General features: G+C 35.2%; 1 long non-coding RNA gene across 1 annotated transcript; it reads left to right on the top strand.

Moving 5' to 3' along the window:
* The first annotated feature begins 1,486 nt into the window (after positions 1-1,486).
* LOC127574127 (uncharacterized) lies at positions 1,487-12,059 on the top strand. Its single transcript, XR_007956868.1, has 4 exons — positions 1,487-1,625; positions 6,006-6,074; positions 10,993-11,110; positions 11,874-12,059. It is a non-coding gene; the product is annotated as an uncharacterized LOC127574127 (long non-coding RNA).
* The last annotated feature ends 38 nt before the right edge of the window (positions 12,060-12,097 follow it).

A 12,097-nucleotide genomic window follows, 5' to 3' on the forward strand; every position in this document is an offset into this window, starting at 1 on the left:
GTGCACGTAGCCAATATGTGCATATTGACTAAATAAAACTGAATGCATGTGCATAATCTAATATGTGGATTTTTAAAGCTCTTTCCAGTGTACATACAAGCATATGGATTTGCTTTATGACATGTACATGTTAGTGGCTCCAAAGCAAGAGGCTGCTTGAAACAGTGCCTCCCTTTAAAAGTTCTAATGGCTTTCCATTTCAGGTTTCATTCATATTACAATGGGAACATTGGTCTCCAGGCAGGATCCTTCCATTTTTATAGAGTCAAGAATTATACACATCAAAACAGGCCCTTCAGTCCACTGAGTCTGCATCAATCCTCCTCTCGTTTGCATATTCCCATTACCTGTCCCCAGATTTTATTACTCATCTGCACATTAGGGACAATTTCCAGTGGCCACTTAACCTACAACCTGTATGTCTTTGAGATGTGAGAAGAAGCCAGAATGCCTGATGGAAACTCATGCGTTCAGAGGGAGACTGTGCAAACTCCACAATTACTGCATCAGAGTTCAGGTGTCAGTTCATCCTCTAACTGCAGATTAACGTGACAATTTTTTTTATTGGTGTGAAGTGAAACTGGTTTGCACTAATTTTATCATGATATAATTGCTTTGGTAAATATCAAGACAATGCATTAACACTGTTCAGAACTGATGATGTCTGAGAAGCAGACATTGCACAATATCCTATCAGTATAAACATTTATAACCACCAGATGCTGGACTCCAAGCCCCGTCCAGATACAAATAACATCTGGTCCGCTTTTGTATGGAGCTTCAGCACAATATACCCTTGAGAACAAAATAGACACAATGTTGAAAAGTAGAACTGCAAACCAAGGGGCTATTAAAGGATTTATTGCACTTTGGGTGTGGTGTCATAAATCCTGGAGAAGTGGAGAAATGGCTGCCAAATGTGAATTTCAACAGCATGTTGTTTTTAAAGGTTATAACCCAAATGATGTACATTTGAGTATTCTTTACATAATTAATCCAGTGTGAAAGTAAGGGGAGAGCTGGAGAATTTCCAGTTTAGTTTAAAAATAACTTGGCTATGGTGATGAAAGTTTTTTTAGCATAAAGGACAGGAATATGGGATTAATGCTCTTTGTTTTTTTTTGAAGCAAGTCAAAAGTATTTATTTAGAATTTTCAAAGCTGCTTTGAAATAAATAAGTACATATAGAGTAGAGAATTAATGGCAAATTCTTTCAAAAGTCATAAACCAGCTGAAGGCACAAACTTTTATCAAGGGCCACAGTTTCAAGTACTCTTGCTCTGGAGCCACTATTACAAACACATTATAAAGCAGCTCCATATGTTTGCATATATACTTGAAACAGCTTTGAAAATCCACAAAATATCAGATTATGCACATGCAATCAGTTTTACTTTGCCGAATGCAGCATGTTAGCCACATGTTTCCGGATTGGTTTGATAGGCATTTCATTTCACATTCTAGTTGTCTATAGTTTAGTCATAAACTGGACACTAATCTCATCGCTGGATCACTGGCTCTAGTGAAGCAGCAGGAGATGCTAGGAACTGAGATTTAGTACCTTATGTGTCATTAACCAACATTGAAAACGTACCTAAATGGCTTCTCAATTCAACTAATTCAAGGTAAGTTTCTATGTTAAGCAGGAATTTTTCCAATTTCATTTAAACAATTATTTTATCAAGTGAGTATTAATTCCCTGATATTGTTCTTATAATTGTGTTGTTACTATTTTTTGTATGCAATATAAAATGACCAATTTGGAATAAGTGAAGCAAGATAGCAATGGAAATGTGCTTAGAAATTATTATTGGTGATAAAAGTGGATGCTTTCATCTAGGCATTATCTTGTTTATTGTAAATAGTTAATTTTACCATAAAATTGTGTAGAGGAGAATATATAAATGTATTATCTGCCCCTTAGCTAATATTGTTGGCCAGACTTTCAAGATCCTACAAATGTACAGCCTTGTCACCAGTTTATTGGACATCTCTCTGATCTTGTTTCTTCTTTTCTTTTGTTCTGATTTCCTCAACCTATCCTTGACTTAGCCAATTTTTTTTTGCCTCAGGCTTGCCTGAATTCCTCATGATTTGGACTCCTTCCTTGGTTTTCAAATCCAGATTGGCATGAAAGATTCCCTCTGTCCATTTGCAGGACACAACCTGAGTTTATAAAGAGGAGAAATAGCTCTTCCTGTGAGTCAGGGGTAAAAGCACAATTTCCAATGCCTGGCTAAGGGAGAAACACAACCAGGGCTTACACTGGGCTAGCTCTTAATCCAAGATTCTCAGTGTATATTAATCCATTCAGTCTGAGGATGTTGAGCAAGCTGGGCTGTAATATTTTCTACAGTTTGATGCAGCCTCATATCTGGACAAAGTCTTGGATGATCAACACAATGCTTGAGATAATTCCCAAGTTAAAGGCCTGAATTCTTCCCTTACCATTCCACCTCATGAAGCAAAAGATAGGAGCAAATCAGGCAACATTGGCTGGTGAGACCTGACCTGAAGTTATTTCTCCTTCCATCCTCCACCCAGGAGCACTGCTGGTCTTTTTTTTCCCCCTGTGGTTGCAAATGGCAGAGAGACTGGAACCCTGGGCATTGTACTTTTCTAGCTGGATCTTAAGACTGCACAGTATGGTGTCCATTCTGCAGGTGTTTACCCACATTTAGCTCATTTTCTCGATCCAGTTTATTAACTTCCCTTGGTATCACAGAATAAAGCTGAGTTATACTTCATAGTGTTTTTCAAAGAGTACAAATTGCTCTAAAAATAACCACAATCTTGTAAAGAAAAAGCCATTGGGCCTGAATTAAAACATCCAGAAATGGTGGGTTGAGGACAAGTCAGATATGGACATTTAAAAATCTCAAGTGCAATCTGAAACCACTTCCAAACCTCTTACTTGTGGCTTTAAAGAAGCTGAGAAAAGGGCAAAAAGTCAACCTGGACCCAAAGGCAAGTTCTTTAATCAAATACTGCAATACAATAAAGTTGAAACCTCTGATTTAACCAGACCTACAAATTTAGATCTAGTCTGCTGGGATTTCCAAACCTTAGAAAATAAGGCAGCTTTATAAGCAAGAGATGCCAGCTTTATAGAGAAGGTAGATGGCTTTATGGTGCTACTTATGATCTGGAAACCTCTGAGATTTCCTACTTAACCCTAATGTGCCTGGGATAAGGAACAAATACCGTCTCCAGAATTACAACCCTCTCGAGGTTTGTCATTCAGAAGCCCCACCCGATATAATCTGACATGCTTCACATTCAATCAAGTTGTGATTTAAAGCACCCTTTTGCAGGGATCAGATCTTTTCCCAGTGTTGGGAATTGGGCCTACACATTTCTGTAGCTTGCTTTGGTATCTGGGCCACCCGACAGAAAGTAAGACTTGCAGTCAGGTTGACTTCCAAATGATCTACCTGTGAAACAGAAAAGGTGCATGCTTCTGATACTAAGAAATAACAGGAGACTTTAGGGAAAGCAGCAAAAAAGGCAGAGAAATTTAGAGAGAATTTCATGACCTTAAGCCTTAAGCAACAGATGGCATGGCCATCAGAAGTTAAATTCAGGAATCTATGAGAGTCTGGAATTGGAGGAGCATTGTTATCTTAGAGGGGTTATGGATCTGCAGGAAACTAGAGAGGAGAGTGCAAGATACAGGGAATAATACATTTTTTTTTCAAAAACGATTGCTGTAACCATGTTGGTTCATGCTACTTAAATCTAGGAGAGAAAGATCGGTATTTATCTTTTACAAAACCATTTGCAATTGTTTTGTTGGTAATGTGGCGATTGGAAATTGTTTAGCTTCCTATGAACTATTGCCGGTGCTTCTTCCTCACAATGACAATGTACTTTTGACATTTCTGCAAGAATCACTTGCACCTTGAAAAACGAGTAAAATTTGCATCTTAAATAAGTCTATATTTTGTATTTTGTGACATTTCCCCTTTATTGCATTACATTGAAACCTGTGAGTTGACAGATACTGATAACAAATGTATACTAATAACTAACTATTCTATATAAACTTAATTTATAGCACTCAACTGTATGACAGAAAAAATTTTAGTTTTCACATAAAACACTTATACATAATGGGAAAAATAACAGCCTTTTACATCTAAAAAGGACTGGTAAATACTCCATTAGCTGCCCAGGAAAAAGTAACAGATTTATATTCTCTGTTCATTCATTATTCTTTAATAAAGTATTTTTTTTAATGCCTGTGTCAGTTTTACAAGAGATTGTTAAATTTATTTAACACTCATTGTCTTAATACCACAGTAGTTAACATGTTGCAAAAATTATATTTATATCGTTCACTGATTATGTAAAATACTGGGATTTACAAAAGATCCCTTTAAGTGCAAAGACCTGTAAGATGTGGGTGCGTTGTGTACACAAAGGCTACCAGCAGTAAAACGGGAATATTTTAAAACCAGTACTTATGACACACACAGCTTTTTATATTACTTTGTGATATAGTGTCTATATGTCATATGTGGTTTCATTAATGCTCGAAGGCAAAAATGATCATATTTTACTCGACCAATTGCATAATGAATAAACTTCTGCTTGTTTGCATTATAATTACCAATCATCTTATACAAGAAGACCTCAAAATTGAAGTTATATTTGGAGTTATTAACTTTTTTCCAGTTATGCTAAGTAAATAAATCAACATTTATTTCATTCCTACATTGCATTGTTGCTGATGCGTCAAGTAATTAACTGAAGGACATTCTAGTCTACTTCAGTACAAATGTTTTTAAGTCAGATTATAATGTTATATAATTTTCAAAAGGCAACAGTTAAATCACCATTGATATGGCACTTTTAAAACCACTTTCAATTTAAGTTCAGTATATCCAGCATTACAAGCTCATATAATTTTCACAATTCATCCTGTTTTATTTTATATTTTGTATTTGTATTTCCTTGACTCCCCTCATTCCCATGAATACAAACATGCCCATTTCTTTCTCAATAGGAATAAATCTTGCTGATGTGAATATGCTTTCCACAATCCAATGTAATTGATATTTTGTTGACACATTTTTGCTGAATAATTTTGGAAAATCAACAAATTCAATGATTCCATGCTTACTTCTAGCCAGAAAACATAATGTTTGCAGCAAATAATTAATTTGGTGAGTAGTTTCTATGACTTATTGATACAATGAACACATAGAAATCACATAACCATGTGTCTTCCCCAGTTTTCCGAGTACAATGAGTAAATTTTCAGTTCAAATAAAATTATAATGGAATAAGGCCTGATATAATTTGAAACATCATTGCTAAGATACACCTGCAGGTAAATATGATAAATGCAGTAAAAAGTTACATATTAAAAGAACATTTAAAATACAAGTTCTAGCAAATTATTTTGTTGTTCAAGAAAATCTGCTGAAAGTATTGTGTGATGCCATGTTATAACTGTGTGCTGGGGCTAAATTAATTGATATTCAGAAAAACAATAATTATAAGATTACTTTATTTATGAAAGACTGGATGACTTTCTTTTTATAAATTCTACTCTGGAATCAATTATGTATGACTATTATTCTAAGTTCCTCACGTCAAGACACAATTGAAGAATCACTCTGATTTCTCTGCAAAGTGATATCATAAAGTAACTGTAAATTTCCCTTAGCAGCATCTCTTTGAATGTATTAACAATATCATTAGAAATATTGGACCAATACATTGTCCAGAAATATGTTCACCCCATGACACTGCACTGTGAACCAAGCTGTTCTTCCACAGTATTCAATGGATATGGTTGCTGCTCAACTTTTAACTGTTATTTAGCAGTAATTTTGTTTTATTGAGTATTTTAGCATATAATAAAATTCTACTTACATTAGAGAGTGAGGAAAAGGGAATAATTTGATTTTGGAGTTTACATAATATACAAAAATCCTTTTTGAAGTTTTGTTTATGTGGTTTCAAATGTCGCTTAAACCTGTTTAATTAAATTACAGTTCTACTGCTGAAGGAATGGAGGAAATGTAAAAAGAATGGAGAAAGTTCAGCAGAGAAGATGAAGTAAGGTAGGAGGAGGCTGGTGTGGGGCAGTCGAGCTGCCTGATTTTATTCTGCGCTGCAATTCTAAGTGATGCATATGTGCAAATTGTTCTAAATGCAAGAATTTTAAAAAAGTCTTGGTGCTCTTTATAAGTGAATTACAATTAAAGATTAGTCACTTCGTTTAAAGGGAACTCTTAAAGAGATTGAAATCTGAAACTTACTTTGGATTTCTTTTGGCTCACAACGTAAGTGACCATGTTACACTGGTGGAGACCACATTGTGTGCCCTTGCCATGTTCACTTATTAATTTTGTCAGGATACAAATACAACAGAAAGCACACACTTTCACTTTAACGACTTATGCTTCTCATTCCCTCCAGCTCAACAAAGTTAACTCTGGTACTCCTTTCACCAGTTTTAGAAATAATAATTCTAAGTAAATTATTTCATGGCTAGAAAACAAACAGGGAGAGTAAATGGGTGATACTCACGTTGATGAACGGTACTTCAGAATTTGAAGCAAGTTCAACATTTGTTCTTTCTGAATATAGATGATTTAAGTTTGGCTGAGGACAGAGGGGATGTGCTTTCAATGCTGGTGACATAAGGTTAAAGAATGAAACAAGGAGGACTATAATAGGCTTTGTGGAGTCGTAGGCAGACAGGTGGATTACCATCCAAGGAAGAATCAAGGATTCTTGCATTTTCACAGAGATTTTTCAGGATCTTAGAACATTCCAAAGCATATTTCTGAAGTTCTGCAATGGAGGAAAGCACTCTCAACACATCCCAACAAAAAAAATGTAATTTTGAAAATGTTGTTGGTGTATTTGAATCCCAAATGTAAACACAGAGCTCTCTCTTTAAGAATTTTAAGCTTAAAACATGACTCAGTCTTATTTTTAGAAATATTTAATGGAAGATGCACATAAATCACACAAGTTAAAAAGAAAACTCAACAGACTTTAAAAACAAAAAGCAGCGTCTAGGATATTATAATTATGAAGACGGATTTCACATTTTCATTTTTTTCGCATTATTTTGTAAAGTACTTTTTTGACTTTAATATTAATCCAGCCAACAGCATAATTAACCATTCAGGGATATTGTGCAGCGTATTATGTGCATTTTACAACAAGATCAAGTCTTTCCCTTCAGCACACTCCAAATGCAGCAAATTTCAAACCTAATAGGAGTGACCCTAGAAGCTAACTCTAAAATAATGAATCACTGGTAATTGTGAGAGACTAGACACAGATTCTGATAGGCTATATTGATAAACTTTACCTTTAAGAGCTTTGATTTTGTTAATCCTGGAAGCTTTAGATACATGTGAAATTTTGCCCAGATAAATGTTTTATTATAGTGAAATATATTTAAAGGTATGGAAAAATATACACAAACCGAGTGAACTTAAGCCATTGTACAGCTTTGCTTCAAGATTACTTGTCTGAATTGTACTGAGTATGTTGTTCAAGTTTTCAGTTGCCATTGTTTTCCATCTTTGGCTATGCTGGATTAAACTTTTCTTAACTTCTAGTAAGGAGTGTAAAGCTCTTGGGTATTTTTGGATTAGTTTGACAAACTATCTTTTATACTCATTGTGGAATAAGATTAGATTCAAATTCACTAAATAAATGAAAACCAACCGGTAGTAGTTGAGTAGAATTGAGCAATAAAATAGGTGCTAATTTATTCAAATGTGGAATGGAAACTGGGATCTAATTAATGTATCACCTGGGCAACCTTGATCTTGAACCTATCATAACCATTCCCTTTGTTCCCTCCAACCCTGCCCCCAACCCTCATCTTCAAATTAAAACACACTTAGAACAAAGAATAGTACAGCACAGAGACAGGTCGTTCAACCCACCACGATGCCAATCTAACTCATCCCATCTGCCTGCACACGGTCTGTATCTCTCTGTTCCCTGCCTGTTCATAGACCTGTCTAAATGCCTCTTAAACATAGCCATCATATCTGTTTCTACCACCTCTTCTGGCTGCAAGTTCCAGGCACCTACCACTCTCTATGTAAAAAAAAACAACTGTCCAGCAAATCTCCTTAAAACTTTCCCACTCTCACCTTAAACCCGTGCCCTGATAATTCCACCATGGGAGGAAAGGACTCTGACTATCTGCCATATCTATGCCTCTTATAATTTTATACACTTCTATCAGGTCGACCCTCAGCCTTCAATGCTTCAGAGAAAACAGTCCAAGTTTGCCTAACCTCACCTCATAGCTAATGTACTCTAATCCAGGCAATATGCTGGTAAACCTCTTCTGCACCTGCTCCAAAGCCTCCACATCTTTCCTATAATTCAGTGACCAGAACTGCACACAATACTCCAATTGAGGCCTAACTAAGGTTTTATACAGCTGCAACAATACTTTTAAAAACATTGGAATCTACCGTTGATCAGCATGCAAGGCTAGATCAAGCACAGGTTCCAGACCATTGAACCAATCTGCTCAACCTTTTTTTGTACATCAACCCCTTCATCTCAGAAATCAACCTAGTGAGCTTCCCTTCACTGCCTCCAATGTAAGTAGATCCTTTCTTAAATATGGAGACCAAATCAACTTGTATTACTCCCAAAGTTGTCTCATTTTTCTTTCCAGGGTCAACAGCCTCACATTTTCCCACATTGTACTCCATCTGCCAATTTCTTGCCCACTCCTTAACTGACGTAAATCCCTTTGTAGCTCTTTGTGTCCTCCTCACACCTTGATAAGCCACCTATTCTTGAATCAATATCAAATTTGACTTTTGTACATTAAGTCCCTTAATCCAGTTCATCAATATAAACTACATATAGATAAAGCCCCAGAACTGATCCCTGTAGCATTCCAGTCATTATTGATTGACAGTCGAAAAATGACCCATTATACCAGCTGTCTGTTCTATGTAGTTCGCCATTTCCACAATCCATGCACTCTTATATTGTGCAGTAATTTTTTAAAGTAGCAACTTATTGAATGCTTTCTAGAAATCCAAATGCATAATATTCACATGCCATTTTTTTTATTTTGTACAACGTAAATATATACTGTATCTGAGATTTCCAGTGTTAACTTAAGTCACTGTTTGCTCTACAATGTTTTGATCAAAGAGATATCACTTTCTGAGTTTCCGTGAATGTTTATATTGTAAGAGCCCCCCTTTTTAAATTAGCTCTTGCTTTTCGGCAAAAGTCATGAAAATATTTAATTGATAGCTTTCTAGTGAATTAGCAGAGAATGTCTGACAAACAAGTTGAACCACGTAAACATAATATGTGGAAAAAGATAAAAACAAAATCAATATTCAAAATACATATTTTCTATGCTAATGATGGCAAAAATGAATGCCAAAGCCAGTAATTTCAAATCAATATGCCATGGAAAAAAACCTTTAAATGTAGGCTTAACTTTTGGATGAATTTAGATCCAGAAAAGTGGAAGCATCATCCTGACAAAACAGCATTGAAACAATATCAAAATTTGATTCTATAAAATATATTACAATATGTTCGTAATAAATAAGAACAAAAAGGCCACTTTCACAATTGTATTCAAGGGACTAAAGACTTGTCTCCATGAATCTTAGTTCCTAAATATCCCAATTCCCAGGTACTTATTCCACTCCCACACCAAGAGAAGATGTATCTTCTGGGTAAGAAATGTTTGCTTGTTAGACTTGCAGATATTAGTAATAAAAATGTCCCTAGGAAACAAAGATTAACTTCATTTAGCAATATATACTATTTCTATCATCTTCCATTCAAGTCAAAAAGCATGAACTTTGAATCAGCAGCTTATTTTGCATCTAGATCAATTGGTAAATAATTCTGATTCCCCACCTTATTGGTCCTTTCATTCAGGTTCCAAAAATACTGTCAATAATTATAAGGGCAATAGCACTACATGATAAAAATCTGTCCTTTTATTCTGAGAAGATAATGATTTTGTGATTGAGTAAGGAATCCAAAGGTCTTGTGTTCAAATCTCATGACATTATTAAACTAAATTCAATAAATCTGGAGCTATCTCAGATGCCACCAGATAGAATGAATATGAAACTTGCTCAATTGTTGTAATAATCCATTTAGTTCACTGCAGCTTTAAAGGATTTTGCAGTAACCACCTGGTCTGGCCTACACATAACCATGTGTTAGTACTCAATGCTCTTTGTAAGGTATCACAGTAAAAAGAATAACAATTATTGAATCCACACAAAACACCATCAATGTAATCTCAATTTTCACTTGTCAGTTATAATTTCAGCCCATGATATCTGATACACTGTTTTTAAGTTTCCCAAAGGTTGTGCTATCTCAATCCTTTAAAAGAACATTCCTTAGTGATGTTGTAGAATCTTCTCTGAAATCTCATTGGCATTTACCTTTTCTAGTCATCCCTTTAATTTGAACAAAGGTAGCTTGTGTTCACTAATTATTTGCATTATTATTACTAAAAAGGGAAGATAATATAGCTTGGTTTTCCCTCTCAAGACGTCCCTGCTGATGCTCACTGTCCACTTTCTTCATTCTGCCAAACCTATCTTTGCTGAATTCTGAAAGCTGATCTTGCTTAGGCTAGATGGATCAAGAGTTGAGCATCGAGGCCTTTGGCATTACCATGACCTCTTGCAATGTGAGGGAGTGATATAGGTGGGTCAAAGCAATCTGCCTCCATAAAAACTCCTATGGAAGTATGTGATGGCCAGGAAACACCCATCTTCACAAAGCTGCCAAATATTCCCAATGTTTCTGGATATATACAATTCTCAGAAACATATGAAAACTATTGAACATGAAATCATGATTATATTTTTCTATAATTACTATTTTTATACAAAAGTAAATATCAACTAAAATGCACAAACACTTCAAAGTAATTAAAACATTTAAAAAGAAATCAAAATAGAATATTATGTTTCTTTTTCTTCCACACAGCCCTGCAGCCTTCATTCAAGTCAAACCTGTGCTTGGTCTATCCTTGCACAATAACCAAGAGCAGATTCCAAGCATAAATGCTGGGGAAACTCAGCAGCACCAGACTGCAGCTCAGCTGGTAAGATGAGGAATACAATGTTTTCATAGGCTGTGAAAGGGGTCTATTGCACCAATCCAAGCTTTCTGTTGGATCCCTCTATTTAATTCAATGTATTTTCTCTGTGATTTACTTTCAAGTACTATATTTCATTTAGCAATGATTTATAATGAGCAATTCTATGATAAGAACTGGTTGAAGCCATGAAGTATGATATGAATACTTTGTATCTATGATATGAAAATGTAGAGAAAAATGTAAGTAGGGTTGATCCAGAGCACCAATAGTGCTGTGTTTTGCAACAAAGCCATCATATGATTTAATATACTTATTACTTGGCTAAGAAAAGGAAGACACTATGGGCTGATAATACTCAGATAAAATAATATCATCCTCAGTGCTGTATTTACGAGTTTTCTGTGTTCCAACAATTCCCATTGGCCATTTCTTTTAAATCTTTTTATTATTGCAAACATTCTGATGTTGTGCAATTGCAATTCTTCCATACCAGGGCTTTAGGTGTGCTGATTGGTTTTAGTCAACAACACTGAATCACCTGATATCGAACAAGATGTTTAATTGGTCGATTGGCCATGGTTAAATGAATCATCCACTCTCAAATGGATCATTAATATATTGGTTATCTCATTTGGACATGTATTGATGAAAGCATTGAAGTACCCTGATTGAAGACAGTTGTGATATGCAGTATACTTGCGAGATATCACTCCTGTGTTTTGAGTTCATTGTAATCAGGTTTACCATTTTTGTTCTCTGTTCACAGACACATTTCACCTTACTGATTATTTTCAAAGGCTGTTGATCTTGTTCATATTGTTAAAGATTGTGCCGTCTCTTTCACTGATGGCTTATTAGTTATCAAAAATAGATCTCTGAATGGTAAGTCAAAAAAAAGAGTATCTCAAAATTTCAGGAGGTGGATTCTATTCAGGCAGATTATGTATTTAATGTACTGATGTCCTTATAATTCTTTTGCATGCAGTTCAT

Source organism: Pristis pectinata, chromosome 1 (assembly GCF_009764475.1).
Source record: "Pristis pectinata isolate sPriPec2 chromosome 1, sPriPec2.1.pri, whole genome shotgun sequence".
NCBI lineage: Eukaryota > Metazoa > Chordata > Chondrichthyes > Rhinopristiformes > Pristidae > Pristis > Pristis pectinata.